The sequence below is a fragment of the Furipterus horrens genome, unplaced genomic scaffold, assembly GCF_987537825.1.
Source record: "Furipterus horrens unplaced genomic scaffold, mFurHor1.1.pri manual_scaffold_12, whole genome shotgun sequence".
Taxonomy (NCBI): domain Eukaryota; kingdom Metazoa; phylum Chordata; class Mammalia; order Chiroptera; family Furipteridae; genus Furipterus; species Furipterus horrens.
Window position 1 is genome coordinate 51,895,551 of NW_028327182.1, and position 16,986 is coordinate 51,912,536.

Consider the following 16,986-nt stretch of genomic DNA (forward strand, 5'->3'; position numbering starts at 1 on the left):
ACAGAGCGGGGAGGGGGTTACTGCGCACCAGCCTAGGGGGTGGCACGACCACGGAGATTCGGCACTGGGGGCCAGGGGAGGCGCGCCGGGGCGGGGGAAGGCGAAACAGCGCACTTGAGTTCTCCCTCGGCCGCCATGTTGACAGGGGAGACAGGAGCAGGGGGGTGGTGGGGAGGCGATTCCTAAGGGGCTCTCGCTTCTGGCGCCAAGCGCCTGGCGGCTCCCACGCGAGCCGGGGTGGGGCAGCGCGGGAGTGTTAGTGTTTAAATGTAAGAAGCCTTTAGACCATTGGAAAAATATTTAGCAGTAAAGGGCAAATGTAATTAGAGGGTTTTTTTTTTCGAAGTAGAGTTAATAATGCTAGCATTAAAAAAGAGGCATTCCGCGGCTCAGCACGAACGCCTCTGAGAACAAAGGACATCTGAAGTCTGAGGGGAGGAGGACATTCATTACTAAATCTTGGGAAATGGGGAAGTGCAGCTAGGCAGCCCCTTGGTCCTTGGCTGCACCTAAAGCTTCAGGTCCGTGAATAAATGTCTTGGTTATTGCTAAAAATCTGTTTCGGCGTTTCATTGTGAGTAACTAATTTGTGTGTGTGTGTGTGTGTGTGTGTGTGTGTGTGTAAGGAAGGAGAAGGGGTTAAAGGGGGTGTAGAAGGTCGAGAGGAAGGTGGGTTTTTTCTTTTTTTAAGACAAAATTGCTGGACAGTGAGCTGTTTGCAGAGAGAGTGGTCTGAAGAGTTTAGAAAGTCTGAGCATAGGGAAACTTTTTTGACCGCCTGTCTTAACTGCTAGAGAAAGTTACGGAGGTCTGAGAACTTCGAAGTTAAGTGCGCCATTCTTTTTGGCTACTGACTTTGGTTATTTAGAGGATATTGGGGCTACGCGACAGTGCCTTGACTTCTCCATTTAGCTGGAGAGGTCTGAGATTACGGGCTAACCACCCAAGAGGGATATTTTTGGGTGGGAGGGACTGGCCGATTCCCATGGCGATAGTTATGGTTATCATGGGCCTGAGAAGGAAGGAGAGGGGGAGGGCGAGTTCAAGACAACGTTTCCGGAAACGTTAAGACGAGTGTCCCCATTTTGACCAGAGGGTGGAGAGCCAAAGGCCAAGAGGAAAGGTGCTGATTTATTCTGGGCATCCCTGCGATTCATCAGGCTCTGGAGAGAGGGGTCCGGATTGACCCCAAGGAGTCAAAGGTTTCCGAGAGTGGTTCCGACAGAGCGCTCAGATTTAGGGCCAGATTGCCCAGAATGGTCTTGCATTAGACCAGGAAACAGAACCACTGGAGAAAACGGAGGCAGAGAACTCACCTATAAATCTGAGGGCCGGTGTTGACTGGGAGTAGATGGCAGTTGGAGGAAAAAGGAGGCAGGGGGTCAGCAAGCTAGAGGGGAAGCTCGAGCCACCGACCTATGGAAGTCTGAGCAACTGCGGGTCTGAGGATTGGGGCCGGCTGGGGCCCGAGTCTGACTAAGGGGTCCTGATTGGGCCCGAGTCCGAATCCCCGGTTTCGGGGGTTTCGGCATCATAATGTAAGAACGGTGTCGCTCAGAGAACCATGAGGACACAGCGAGGAGAAAAGTTTATTTGAGGGAATTAGCAAGCGGGATGGAAGCCCTGCCGCGAATGGCCCTGACACCAGGGTCCTAGGGAAAGAGGGGGCTGTTTTATAGGGGAAAGAAAAAAGAAACTGTTGAATTCAGTTATCTTGCAGCTGTGAGTCTAGGGCTGATCAAGGCCAAAAGGAGCGTGGGTTGATGGTACCCCACTATCATGGGAAATTCCCAGACAGCTGCAAGCAAGCGGGGGGGGAGGGGGTGGCGTGGGAACCGAGGAGGTTGTCAGGTAATTCCTCCCAAATTTGACATGACTGCCTGTCGGTAAAATATTTGGGTGTTTTATAATTAAGTATATTCCTTGATAACTTACCTGACTTATCTACTTCTATAAAATTATTTTTATTTTTAAGAGGTTTTCTAAATTATTCACTGCCAGATAAGGAAAAAGCCTGAGATATTGTTGCATTAGAATAGGATTTTGACATCAGGATTCTAAAATGCAACACATAGCACAGTGCCAACACTTAGCTTTAGGTAGACAATTGTTCATTTGAGTAAATCTAGAGACCTGTGAAAGGAAGCATGCAAATAATAAAATTGTCTTAAAATCTCATCTCCAATCCAGACCTGCATAAATATTCGCCTTGGAGAGGTCTAAAGAGGTTGAAAAATTCCTTTTTTTTTTTTTTTTTGGATGTTTACTTTTCTTCTTGTTTCATTTCCTGTTTTAGTATGATACTCTATGTGAAATGCTATTTAAGTTTTCATAATTTTAATTCATTTGTACAATATAATTTTATAGTTTATGGTATTTGATATACAATTTCAAATAAATTTTTCTTACATATACAAGGACAATATTAAAATTAAAACCTCTGACACAGCAGATATCGAATAAACATTTAAATTATTGAATGAATTAATAACTAATTAACATGGTGGTTTAAAAGATAAGTCATAATTTTTAGAATTCTGTAATCAGTAACATAATTTTAGTCTTCTCTGTTTTCAAAGTGTTTACTTTTAATATTTAATGTTTTATATTTAATTTATCATAGTTGAAAGAATTAAAGTTCTCATAGAAACAGTAAAAATAATTTTTTAGAAAAAATTCTTTAGACCATGCTTCTTGTTTTGCTGTTTTCTCCTATGGAAAAGAAATAATTCTAATAAAAGCATGCCTAAAGAAATAACTTAGAATTAGGATTCGTTCAAGAATTCATGCAAGAATTAAGAATAATATGGAAAGCCAAGTAAGTAATATAAATTAGAAGTGAAAACGTCAGTTAGAGGCCCTGGCTGTGTAGTTGAGTTGGTTGGAGCATGGCCCCAATGCACCATGGTTGCGGATTCAGTCCTGGGTCAGGGCACATAAAAGAATCAACCAGTGAATGCATAAATAAGTGGAACAACAAATTGATGGTTCTCTCCCTTTCTCTAAAATCAATAAATTTAAAAGATTTTAAAAATATGTCCATTAGATTAATTTGATGATTCTAGACATAAGAATCTAAATTATTGTCTGTTATTTTGTCCTCATTTTTAAAGTCTCAGGCAATGAAACTTCCATCATGTCACACTCATTCAGTAATGCATGTACAGCTATTGTTTTATTCAGTTAAGTTACTTTGTTCAAATGCACTTTCCTCTGATATGAATCTCTTCCATGTCTTCAACATACATTTTATTAAGATAGCAAGCATGGAAGAAAAGCTAAAATTTTCCCACTGGTTTAGAAGACCATGAAATGAAGCAGAACAAAAGGTTATAATGCAGTAAAATAAAATTCATATTTGTGAATATTATGCTAAAGAACTCTTCTGGTAGATTGGTTACTTTTACAGAGGAATGACAATATAAACAGTTAAGTGTGGTCATATATTTAAAAATTGGCTCTCCTACTGGTTAGTTGTGTGACCTTAACCAAGTTGCTGTCTCTTCAGGCCTCAGATTTAAGAGGTTGAATTTGGTTGTCTTATCCCAAATTTTTAAAGGGTCATTTTAAAGATTTTATTTTTATTTTTTTTATTTCAGAGAGGAAGGGAGGGTGAAAGAGGGAAACATCAATCAGTTGGTTGCCTTTCACATGCCCTAACCTGGGGACCTCACCCACAACCCAGGCATGTGCCCTGACCAGGACTCAAACCTGCCTTCCAGTTTGTGGGACAACATCCAACCCACTGAGCCACACCAGTCAGTGCTTGTCCCAAATTTTTATAATCCTAGAACAGCTTTCAATACAGGGTGGAGAAAAAGTAGGTTTACAGTTGTTCGTATGGAAAATTATGATAATACAATAATAAACTTGCTTATTCGCTGTAAACCTTTATGCCCCATCCAGTATATCCATTTCAGCAAAGAGAAAAGTAAAATCTTGTAGATTTATGTGGAAACCTCAATATCATCTTAAAACTCTGGAAAGTATGCGATTAACTTTACTGTTACAGAAAAAAAATTTAGGTTTGTTTTTCCTACCCGTTATCAGAAGGATACCTTGACAGTATGAGGCAAGATCAATAAAAAGAACAACCCCACTGGAACTTGGAGGAGAGGCACTTACTATAAATGAAAAATAATAAATTTTTAAAGGTTTATCAGATAAAACATTTAATTGAATTAATGGAACAATATGGAGTACTAGATTTAGTTAACTGAAATTTTCAGTCTTAAACTTAGAATATTTCCTAGAACTAATTTCAATATATTTTCCTCTCAAATAGAGTAATTCAGGTTAAGAATTCAATTTGAAGAATTCTACTTTTAAGCAAAATTTCAATTTATTTCAAACTGAACAAAATCATATTGTATTCATGATTTGACAACACACTGAAAAGATGTACACTGTAAAGGATTTGAGTTACAAATCTTTCCATTTTAATCTATTGGTTGTAAGCAAGTTTATTACCTGTAATCTCTTCCACTGCCAGAAATTGGATCAGACAGGGTTAGATTATCAAGAATGGCTACTCTTTGTGTCACAGTTACATTACATACATGTGGTAGAGTGGGACAGTTTTACTCACGCAAATCTGTTTTTGAATAGTGTGAAAATCTGAAGTGATAATTTGAGATTTCAAGTTCTATAAATATTTCATCAAAAATAGTTATTAAATACTACTTTAAAATGCCTTAAAATTTTTGTTTGCATTTTTAAGTGAGATAATCTTTTATTAAAAGCCTATTCTATGTCCAGTATTTCGCTACAGTCTAAAAAAAAGGCCCTGTCAGCAGCGAACTTTTAGTCTAAATGTGAACATTATACTCATATACAACAAACAACTACAGAATAGTGAAATGTAAAGTCTGTCTTGCTGACTTGAAGTGCAATAGCTTAAAGGAAATGTGGACTTTGACTCATCAGAGACTTAGAGGAGGTGGAAGATGAGCCGGGTTTAAAGACTAGATGAGATTAATTCAGTCAAATGAAGGAATTGTAGACTTTCAAGTGCAGAAAACATGAACCAAGTCATAATCAGGTAGGAAAGAGTTAAGTAGAAACACTAAATTGAAAGCAGAATTTGAATTGGGGAATAGGTAGTGAAACCATGTTTGAGATTATTTTCCTTCCTTTACATAAGCTGCCCTAATTTCTAAAAGAAGAAAACAAGGACAGTATTCCCTCACTTGTCGCGGGTATTACATTCTAGACCCCCACCCCCATAGGGAAAATCCGCGAAGTAGGAACCTTACATATTTTTTTAGTATTTATATATATTTTAAGGCTTTATAAACCCTTCCCATACAGTTATAAACCGTTCCCAGCCCCTTATTAACCTTTTTCACACTTTTATAAACACTACTTATGTTCTTAAACATATTCTACACTCTTAAACCTACATAACTTTAACAACATACGTATACAGTACCGCAAAATCCCACAATACAGTGAAAAATCCACGATAAATAAATTAAATATAATATTTTTTAAAATCCCACAATACAGTGAGGCCACGATAAGTGAACCATGATATAGAGACGGACTGTTGTACTTGGATTGCCTGGAGCCCTTTGAGAGCCAAGGTGTAATAGTTTGAAGGAAAAAACACAATTTGTAAGAAATATTAGAAGCAAATTTAGGCTTAAATTAAGCAATTTTACCCTAAACATTAGAGGATCTATGGCTTTTAACTCAGAAAATCTTGAGAGGAAAGGGTTGCATAGAAAAAATCTACTGTTGGGACATTTTTGCCCTACTAAGATTGACTACCACTAGGGAAATGATTGTGAATTAATACCAAAGTACTGCTAAGCCAAATAGAAGTACTCCTTTCCATACCATTCTAATTTGCATTCAGCCTTAGCTCAAGTTATTTACTCCTAGAATATCCTCTCTCTCATTTTCAACTGTCTAAATCTTCTTAAGCTATCTGTCCCCCTGCATGAAATTTTCCTCTTCAGCCACAAATATCATTTCTTTTTTGTGCTTCTATACCTGATTCAGAATGGGCAGGGACCATCTTATTTTTAATTGTATACTCTGCAAGGCTAACATAGCAGTTCTTGGTAGATGGCAACTCATTGCTCAAAATCATTAGTAACGCCTTTATGATAAATTAATACATTCTGGAAATGCTAAATGCCAGCTAGATTAATGTAATGTCTAGGCTCTTTCCTGGTAGTCTAGGGGTTCTCCACCATTTACTACTTATTGAGACTCTTCTCATTCTGTGCTACCTATTAAATTCATGCCTCAAATTTTAGCTACCTTACAGTGTCTTTTTACTTTTTTTATTTTTTTTTTTAAGTCAGAAACCTATGAGTAGGGTACAAATAGTTGGAAGGCCTGTGAAATTTTAATAGCCCTTTTGAGGATTGTTAATGATCTAACTGATCATTTAAAGCTTTCCAAGGAAGTATAGTTTGTTTTCTCTTGGCCTTTATTTATGTGTCTGAGGAGATGGGAGATAGTAGTAGAATGAAAAGTCCTATTAAAAAATACTTTTCAAGAGATACCATCACCATATTCATAAAAACAAATGCATTGAGTATCAGCTGCAGTTCTTTAAAGTGAGTCTCTAAAGAAAACGGTATGCTTCTGAATCCCTCTGCTTACTGAAGCTACCTTATTGAGTAGGTTTATAAACTGTGGAAAATTTTATAAGAGACTAAATAACACCAGAAAAGCTTTATGAATCTAAAAAGGCAAAGAGAATTGTGAATCAAATATTCAGCATTTGTTTTCTACTAGGACATTTAAGTCATATTGATAATGTGATAAGGATTTATTTTTATGTACACTGAGCTCTTATGTAAAATCTATAGGACATGTCTGTTTTCCAGAATCTAGGTATAAATTATGCCTAACATCTAGCCTAAAGTCAGGAATTCAACCAATAATGGTTCGTATGGCAAAGCTTTTCCTATATTGATTTACTTTACAATCTGTTTTCTAGGCATATATTTTGACATCGTCCCCTGCTCTCCCCCCAAAAAATAAAGGTGAGAACTGACTGAACCAGGGGTACCTAGACCACATGGAGAAAGACTGGCAGCTGCAAATAGACATTGTCTGTACTAAACAGATTGCCTGACAACAGACCTCTCTAGCAAAGGGCAATAAATACCACATGAGATGATCCCCTCCACACAAAAATGTAAGTAACTTAGGGAAATTATAGAGGGATTAGAAATGGTCTCTGCTGGCTCAATTAAAAAAAAAAAAATCTTCATTTTGAAACTTGTGGCCTGTATGCTTGTAAGTTAAGATACAGTGAGTTTTCAAATAGTGGACTGGTTTGTGGGTCAGAATTTAAAGCAAAATACAGTGCAGTAACTTGGGACCTTTAATTTGGATAACTTGATTAAAATCGTTATTGGATTTTTGCCTAGGAAACCAATTAGAGGACTTTAGTTTTGATATAGCAAGAAATAGGGAGGAAGCATAATTCAGCCTCTTGAAACAACATAGTGGAAGTTAACAAAGAAATGGATTTTTAAAAAATTAAATGTCAGTACTATATATAGAAGGATTCTAAGAAATAAAGTCTAGTGGCAAGGAAACTAGACATGTGGCAATCTATGAATGAAGAAATCTTGAACAGAATAGTGGCCATGAGAATGGAAAAGAATGAATAAAGATATTTCAAAAGGGAAAATTGTAGAACATCATGATGAGTTGGATAAAAGAGTGGTGTCAAAAATACATTTTCTGTACTAGACAATCATGGTATTATTGGAAGTGGACAGTTAAGAGAAGCTGGTTTGAGAAGGAAAGATGCTTTGTCCCATTTCTGTAATACTGAATTTAAGGTAATACACAGGCATTTTGTTTGAAATGCTTTAATTAAAATAAAGGTTACTGAATATGTAGAACTGGAATTCTATGTAAAAGTCACTCTGAAGAAGTAAATTTGTCAGTATCCACATAAAGCAGATAAGGTTAAACAAGCTAACTGAAACTGTTTATTATGGTCAGTAGATCTCTTTCTTTTAAAAAGAAATATATAAACACGTTTATGTAAATAGATTATTTGGTTAGGTATGTAATCTTAAACATTTCCAAAACTGAATTAAAACTCCCCCTTTTTCCCTTGAAGTGTCATATCTCACGTTTGTGCTTGTAAGAAAATCCCTACTTTTGTATTAGCTATGAAGGTCAATGACTAAAATGTGTTATTATTCTTGAATCTTAACCTGTATTTCCATTAATAAAACAAAGATCTTTCCCAGTATTAGACTTAATGAATGAAACTGAGAATTTAAACTCCAAATAATTCAGTCAGTTAAAACTCTGTAAAATTGATATGGCTTTAATATCTCAAATGGAAGGGCAAGTAATTGAATTGTGGGAAATGTACTGGTCTTTAGTTTCAAGAAACAGTATAGCACAAAGACCTCGCATTCTGGCTAAAGAGTTGTAATAATAAACAAATTTGAAAACCAGAAAGACAAGTTTTTCAAGAGTGCAACTGTGGCATTTCAAAGGAGGTATAACAAGAAATTCCAGAAGTTGGCCAAAAATGGTTTAGATAATTGAGATTCCTTATTTAAATACTTGTTTTTGATGGAGAAACACAGTTAAGAGGAAATGAAGAAGATTCTAAGAGGTCTGAAACTTTTTCTCTTTCCCACCCTAAACTGGGTTTGCTTCTGAAGAAAAGTATTAGCCAAAGGAATTCAATACTGCTTAAATTGTAGGCAGTTTAAAAAGTGACCAAATAAAAAAACAATTTTTTAAAATAACTTGAAAGCAAATATTTTGGTTTTCTAGGAGCTAAATGTTGTTTTGTAGGATTCCTATTTAGAAAGTCAAGCCATATTTCATTAAATGGAACTACCATATTATTCTTTATCTTTAATTGATTTTTAATATGTTCTATTTTAATGATATGTAAGGAAATCTAAAATGTTAATCTGTGCTTCCAAATAGCCTTTAAAAATTCAGTAATATGTCTTCTGGATATACCAGGATCTTGTAAACCAGTTCATCTCAATCTTTGAACCATTTGATTAATCCAAGTTCAGTGAACCTATGACTTCAAATCAGCTTATCCAGAAATGGGAACATTTATTTTTCTATATTTCCATCCTAGTTACATCTAATATTTCCATCCTAGTTACATCTAAATACATGCCTGATATACTGACTTCTACTAAATTTTCTTTCATAACTATATTATGGAGGTAAGTCAAGATTTAATATTGATCATAGTCATGTAACATTCATTCTGAACTTGTATTTCTTTAATATTTCTTTAAATACTAAGCACTTTTAAGCACTGCATTTTTATTAGCAAATTATGTGTATTCCATTTTTGGCTAGGCTGTTTTACTATTAAATGTATAATTTTGTGTAACTTTCAACTAGTTAATATTTCTATATACATCTATATTTTCATCTCATTTTGTAATCACCCAAGTAAACATCTAATAGAAAAATACTGTGGTATTACTGTAGTCTTTAACTTGAATCAAGTCTTTCAGACTCTTTACATTAACTATCCTCATCCTTCTTTGAATCTGCTGTAATTCTTATTTTTCCAAGTGCCTGTTCACTAAGACTATAGTGTTCCAGACTTTTCAGATCAGTTCAGTTTGGACTTTTGGATGTCCAGGACTGGGGGAGAATGTAAAGTCCAATATAAAGCACAGCCCTAGCCCTCATCTTAGAAGAACTTGTGGAATTTCAGACATTGTAGCCAAACTTCCTTGGGGTCTCTTATTGCAAGAAAGGTAAGACAAACCTGTCCTATTTGGCCTCCAACTTGGTAACCCAGAGAAATTCATGAAAGAGTAACATGAAATAGAAGCACTTCATATTTGGTATGTTTTACTCAACTGATAGAGTAAAAAGACACTTTTAAACAAGGTACTGGTATGAAATCTGAAGGTGCAGAATTTTGCCTACCTAGAATCTTTCTCTGGTTAGACAAGTTTTAGGCATATTTTAGTTTTGAGAGCCAAGTCCTAATTATTTTGCTGCATGTTATTGCTTTTTTATTCCATGCCATGCTTACCATCTAAGATGTTAGCTTTTTATCCATTTAAAGACATTTGTGGTTGGATCTATCTCATGGTTTAGATAAATGTTAAGGCATTTTCTAAGCTTAATTATTATGAGGTGATGAATTTTTTGATGAAATTTGTATATAACTTTATTTCTAGTAGGTCTTGTTGGAAGAACTAATATTTCTTAAGGTGTAGTAGTTCTGTGGCAAAGTTGGTAGTGATGTTTTGTTTCAAATACGAAGTTAAATGTCACATTGTTCTCTTCCATGGCTTCTTTGGCTCCAGGAAGATAATGAAATTTCCTAAATTTCTTTTTTAAAATTTCCCCTTGGTGGCTTCTACATTGCTAAACTTGCTGTTACAAAGTCAACTTCCTTAACACAGGAAGACTTGACTTGGAGTGTTCTTAGCAAGTCTTTTATTATCCCAGCAAGGTCTCTGATGATGTGACCATTTCTGTTATTTACGATAGAAAACTAATACAAAAACTTACAAAGCAAAGCTGAAGTTTGCCAGATGTAAACAGTATAAAAGACATTGGAAACAGCTATTTTACCCTAAACCATATATTTCTCAAACTGCTTTCCCTTGAACATTTTATACTACTTGGGGCTCCTGATTTCAGATATATTTTCAAAGCAGCCCAAATTAATTCTGATTTACCATAACCTAAGAACTCTTTCTACTTATGACTTGTATGTTAAATCAAAGAGTAAAATTCAACACAAGAGCTCCTTTTCAGAAAATCTTTGTAGGAAGAACTTTTAAGTGCTTATAAGGTAAATTACTGAGGTTCAAGAATAAGCTAAAATCTTTTAGTCTTACCAGAAATGAAACTGTGGATGATAGAAGCTGAAACAAACACAAGTGGGAGAATATTGGTGGTTTGTCAGTTAAGACTGACAAACATTAACATGTAATTGTGATGATTCCTACTTGTGTATATGAGATAGACTGACAGGTGTATATGATTTGATAAAGTTTTCAGCATAATTGGTCAAGACAAACTTCTGCCATTATTTTCTTATAATTGAAAATAAAATTCATAAATCACTTCATTCAAGAAGGTAAGAGTTAAGTAGTTAAACAAGACTCAATTTTTTGCATGTCTTTATATCTCAGTCACAAAGTCTGACTATTTTAGAATGAACACCAGAGGCTTACTGAGATGATCTTGACATGTGTCTCCAGATGAGATAATCTCTAAAATATTTACTAAAATAAAAAACTCAATCCACTCTGAAAGTAAACTTCCCTTAATAATTAATTTTTTAAAAATCCTCACCCCAGAATATATTTATTGGTTTGGGGGGTGGGAGAGAAAGAGAAAGAGGGAGAAACATCAATTGGTTGCCTCCCATATATGCCTCGACCAAAGATCTAACCCACAACCTAGGCTCCAACCAACTGAGCCACTCAGCCAGGCTATAATGAATACTTTTTAAGTGTGGCAGTCTGTATCCTAAAAATCTCTACATTGTGAATGCATGACTTTTGTAAACTAATAAAAGGCTTAAGTTATTTTAATTTAAACCTATTGTCAGTGTTATGAATTATATTTATAGTAAGCTCTATAAGGGAAGGCATTGTTTTGTTCCTTGCAGTATTTCCAATGTCCAGATAGTATTTGGCACACAGCAGATGTCAATACATATTTATTGAATAAATGAATGTTATGTATATGTAGTTTAAACATTTCCTGTTACAATATTTTTGTTTCAGTATTTTTAACCAGTTACCAGTTTTTAATAATTTTACCAGCAAAGCACTACAGAGAATTATTTAAACACTGTTAATTATACCATGCCAATTATACCCTACTAGTTTAATCACATGTATGCCAAAAACTTAGCAGATAAAAATATTGTGCCTTAGAATATGGTGCTAGCAAGGGAACCAGACCAAACACATCATCCCCCAAACTAAGATGACACACTAAAACATCTAAGTTGCCTCTTCTGCAAAAAGAGAATAACTTCTGGCCAAGATGGAAGTGTAGACAGACATGCTGCACCTCTCTCCACAACTAAGAAGGAATACAATTACCTCAAAACTAGAGACAACCAGAAGTTCCAGAAAATCGAGCTGCATGGAAGTCCAACAAACAAAGATATAAAGAAGAAATACTCATCCAGACAGGTATGAGGGGCAGAGTCGGGGCAAGAGGATGCGGTGTGGTGGTGGCAGCTACAGGCCAGCAGAAAGCACAGTCACATGTTTTAAAAAGTCAGGAGGGAGACACCTGGGGAGCGTTCCCAGCCCCAGACCAGACCACGCAGCTCACAGTCCCAGCACCAGGGAAAGTAAAGCCTCACTGCTTCTCACTGTGCAAACCAGTGGGGGTTGGGACGGAAGAAGAAAGTGCCCGGCTCCCAGCAGAGTCTGTTTGTTTAAAGGGCTCCCACAGTCCTAGACCATCCACAGACCTACCTGCTCTGGGAAAGACGGCCAGGGCAACAGGTAGAGAGGTGCCAGTCCCATATGGAAGTGGGATAAGTGCCTGGAAAAGGGGAGAGTGCTGAGCAAGTGGCATTGTTCCTTCTCTGACCTTTCCACCACATACAGCTTCACAATGTGGTCAAACAGTTGGCGCATACTGACAGATACCTAAGGCTCCACCCCTTACAATGTAACAGGTGCAACAACTCTACATAAGACACAGAGGCAAACAAACACAGGAACCTGTCAAGATAAGGAGACAAAGAAGTATGGCCCAAAAGATGGAACAGATCAAGGTTTCAGTGGGAGAACTAAGCTACGAGGAGATAGCCAACCTAACAGATGTAGAGTTCAAAACACTAGTGATAAAGATGCTCACAGCCTTGACAGATATGCTTGAGTATGGCAAATGCAGAAGGGAAGAAGTGAAGGCTATGCTAAATGAAACGAAGGAAAATCCACACAAAATAAATGTGAAGGGAAGGAAACTGGGGTTCAAATCAATGATTTGGAACATAAGTAAGAAAAAAACAGTCAACCAGTAGAAACGAAAAAACAAAAATTGAAAAAAATGAGGAGCAGCTTAGGAACCTCTGGGACAACTTTATTTTTTGTTTTATTGTTTTAATAACAAGATATTCCATTTACTGAAAACTTGAAATGTGCCAGGCATTTAGTTAACAGTGTTAACATATTTTAAGATTTAATTGTCACAATAATACTATGAGATCAGTATTATTGTTAATCTCCATTATACAGATGAGGATATGGAAGCCTGGAGAGGTTAAATCCCTTGCTTAAGGTTATGTAGGTTGTAAGTGGTAAGAATGGTCTTTGAACCAGGTGTCTGACTCCAGACTTACTCTTATGACCTCAACTCAGTATTCCTCTGAATGATAATGTGATGTTCCAATTCTGGCCTTACATGTGTAACTTTGGACAAGTTACCTAACCTCGGTGATCCCATCTGGAATGGGCTAATCATTCCCACATTGCAGGTCTCTGATGCCTGTTAAATGGGATCTTATGTGTTGAGCAGCTAGCTCAGTACCTAGAAGTAGTACAGTGCCACTCTAGGGCTGATTTGGGGAGTGAGGAGCTTGATGATCCTTTTCTTTTTTTTTTTTTTTTTTGGTTTCTTTTTTTTTTTTTAAGTATATTTTATTGACTATATTGTTAAAATAGTTCCAGTATTTTCCCCTTTGCTCCCCTCTGCCCAGCACCCCCCTCCCCCAACAATCACCCCCCCCAGTCCATGCCCATGGGTCATACATACAAGCTCTCCTGCCTCACCCTTTCATATATTCTTCTTCTTCTTTTTTTTAGGACAATTAATTAATTATTTTAACAATAAAAAATAACAATCCTTCCCTCTCAGACTTAAGACCCTTTATAATCTTATAAAGGACAACGGGCGAAGGTCTCGAGCTCCTCTAGCTGCTCCAAGCTGGATATGGTCGTTGTCCTATGTACCCTTGGGTCCAGAAATCCCTATTAAGAGTGGGGGTGTGGAGGGGAGGGTGGCCTTCCCACATGGGGAAGGATCGTGCAGACTCCAGGTCAGCTGGCTGTCCCCGGATAATGGCATGCTTGATTTAACAGGCTGGCATCCTTGTTGTATTCTGAAGGCAACAGATTTAGCAACAGGGTTAAAGGACATCATTCAATCCATAACTACTAGATGACAAAAGACAGGGATTAATTTTTCAATGTCCCACATTAGGGAAAAGAAGGGCTTCTTTGGAGGAAGGTGTGCCAGGCATATCTCACCTGTCCAAAACCCTTTTGCCCATTATACTTAGTTTTGACTGAGGGAAATATTTTAGGTTTCTCCCCTCTCAAGCCTCTGGTCTCTTTCTGTCCAAGCCATTAGGATAGAAAAGAGAAACCCGTTTTGTTTTTTTTTGGCTGAATAAACTTTTATTTTTTATTTATTTATTTTTTAATGTTTTTTATTGATTATATTGTTACAACAGTTCCAATTTTCTCCCCCTTGTTCCCCTCCACCCAGCACCCCCCTCCCCCAGCAATCCCCCCCAAGTCCATACCCCTGGTTTGTAAAAATTAACTATCCCCCCCCTCTCAAATATTAGGACCCTTTGTAATCTTGTAAAGGACAATGGGCGAAGGTCTCAAGCTCCTCTAGCTGCTTCAAGCTGGACATGGTCATCGTCCTACCTACCCTTGGGTTCAGAAAACCCTAATAAGAGTGGGGGTGTGGAGGGGAGGGTGGCCTTCCCACATGGGGAAGGATCGTGCAGACTCCAGGTCAGTTGGCTGTCTCCGGTCAATGGCGTGCTTGGTTTAACAGGCTGGTGTCCTTGTTGTGTTCTGGGGGCAACAGATTTGGTGAAAAGGGTTAAAAGACATCATTCAATCCATAACTACTAGATGACAAAAGGCAGGGATTAATTTTTCAATGTTCCATATTAGGGAAAAAAAAAAAAAAAGGCTTCTTTGTAAGAAGGTGTGCTAGGCACATCTTGCCTGTCCAAAACCCTTTTGCCCATTATACTTAGTTTGGGCTGAGGTAAATAGTTTAGGTTTTTCCCCCTCTCAGACCTCTGGGCCTTTTCTGTCCAAGCCATTAGGATAGAAAAGAGAAACCCGTTTTAAAGTGAAGCCCACAGACCACCCCATTCTTCCCCAACCCAGCCATTTAGTTCAGCCAAACCGTTGAGTCTCAGGAGGCAGCGCTGCAGAGAGGATTAAGTGAGGCTTATGCGTACAGATAATCACTCAGGTAATGCGATCATAGGCTTATGTCCTTTGAAAACAAAAAACACGTGTTAATTTATGTAACATAACCCGCAAACAAGTCTCTAAATCTGGAGAAGAAACTTTTAAGACGGTTAGTTGCCCTGTTTTATACTCTACTACTGATCATTGTGATTTTCCTTGAATAATAATTTTTCTCCCTAAGGTTACCCTCCTTGTCTTTAAAGGGACTACATTAAGTCCATTTTTAATTTATCCTGTTCGTTTGCATAAACATAACAAGAGCAGCAAATGATCACTTATGATCTTTAGTTCTGCTTTGCTGGAACTTACCCAAGGAATATTTGGGGTGACCTTCAGTCTGTTCTTCAGGGCACAGAAGCTGTGCCACGTATCTGGCATTCATCCTTGCCTATACACACCTGTTTTTTCCAAGTCTTTCTGGTCTTTCCTTGTGCCTTAAGGTCCCTTCTAGCCATCTTTCAGGAAAACAACCTTCGTTCCTTCCCTGGAAAGATTGCTGTGGACCGCACAACCAACCATGGTACCAGGCCTTTTATCTCACGGGCTTTTATTACCTTTGAAAGTCATTCCCAGTTCCTCAGGGCTTTCTGGTAACAATCTGAGCCCAAGTATGTTTCCTTTAGGCTTGACATTCCAGTCAAAGACTTGGTCATAAAAAAAGAACCTCTGTTGACAACTGGTCTTATTAGTTCTATGCAAAGGAACTTATGTCATTACTTACTTGTTTAGAATGCCAAACTCTGGAGGGATCAAATAGGGAGAAAAATATACAACGTGAAGGAAAATCTTTGTCCTAATATTCACTGAACTGGCATTTCCATTCTTCATATTTTCATTTTTCCCCCACTAAAAAATTTTTGTTTGTTTTTCCATTACAGTTGTCTCACTTTTTTACCCCTCTTGTTTCCCTGCACCCTGTCCCTCCCCTCCCCCACATTTAGTCCCCACTCAGTTGCACCTGTCTGTGGGTCATTCATATATATATATATTTTTTAACTCGACCCATCCCCTTACACCTTTCTTTTCCTCCCCCCCGCTCCCCTTGTTACTGTTAGTCTACTTCTTGTTTACATACCTCTGGTTCAATTTTGCTCATTTGTGTTGTTCATTAGTTTCCTGTAATAGGTGACAGCATAAGGTATTTTTCTTTTGTTGCCTGGCTTATTTCACTAAGCATAATTTTCTCTAGTTCCATCCATGTTGTTGCAAATGGGAGAAGTTCCTTCTTTCTTTCTGCTACATAGAATTCCATTGTGTAAATGTACCACAGTTTTTTGATCCACTCATCTACAGATGGGCATTTAGGTTGTTTCCAGCACTTGGCTATTGTAAATAGTGCTGCTATGAACATTGGAGTGCATAGGTTCTTTTGAATTGGTGTTTCGGGATTTTTTGGATATAATCCTAGCAATGGAATTGCTGGTTCAAAAGGCAGTTCCATTTTTAGTTTTTTAAGGAAATTCCAAACTGTTTTCCACAGTGGCTGCACCAATCTGCATTCCCACCAGCAATGCACCAGGGTTCCTGTTTCTCCGCATCCTCTCCAGCACAAGTTGTTTGTTGATTTGTTGATGATTGCCGTTTTGACTGGTGTGAGGTGGTATCTCATTGTGGTTTTAATTTGCATCTCTCTGATGGCTAGTGATGTTGAGCATACTTTCATATGTCTATGGGCCCTCTGTATGTCTTCTTTGGAGAAGTGTTTGTTCAGGTCCTTTGCCCATTTTTTAATTAGGTTGTCTGTCTTCTTGGTGTTGAGTCGTATGAGTTCTTTATATATTTTGGAGATCAA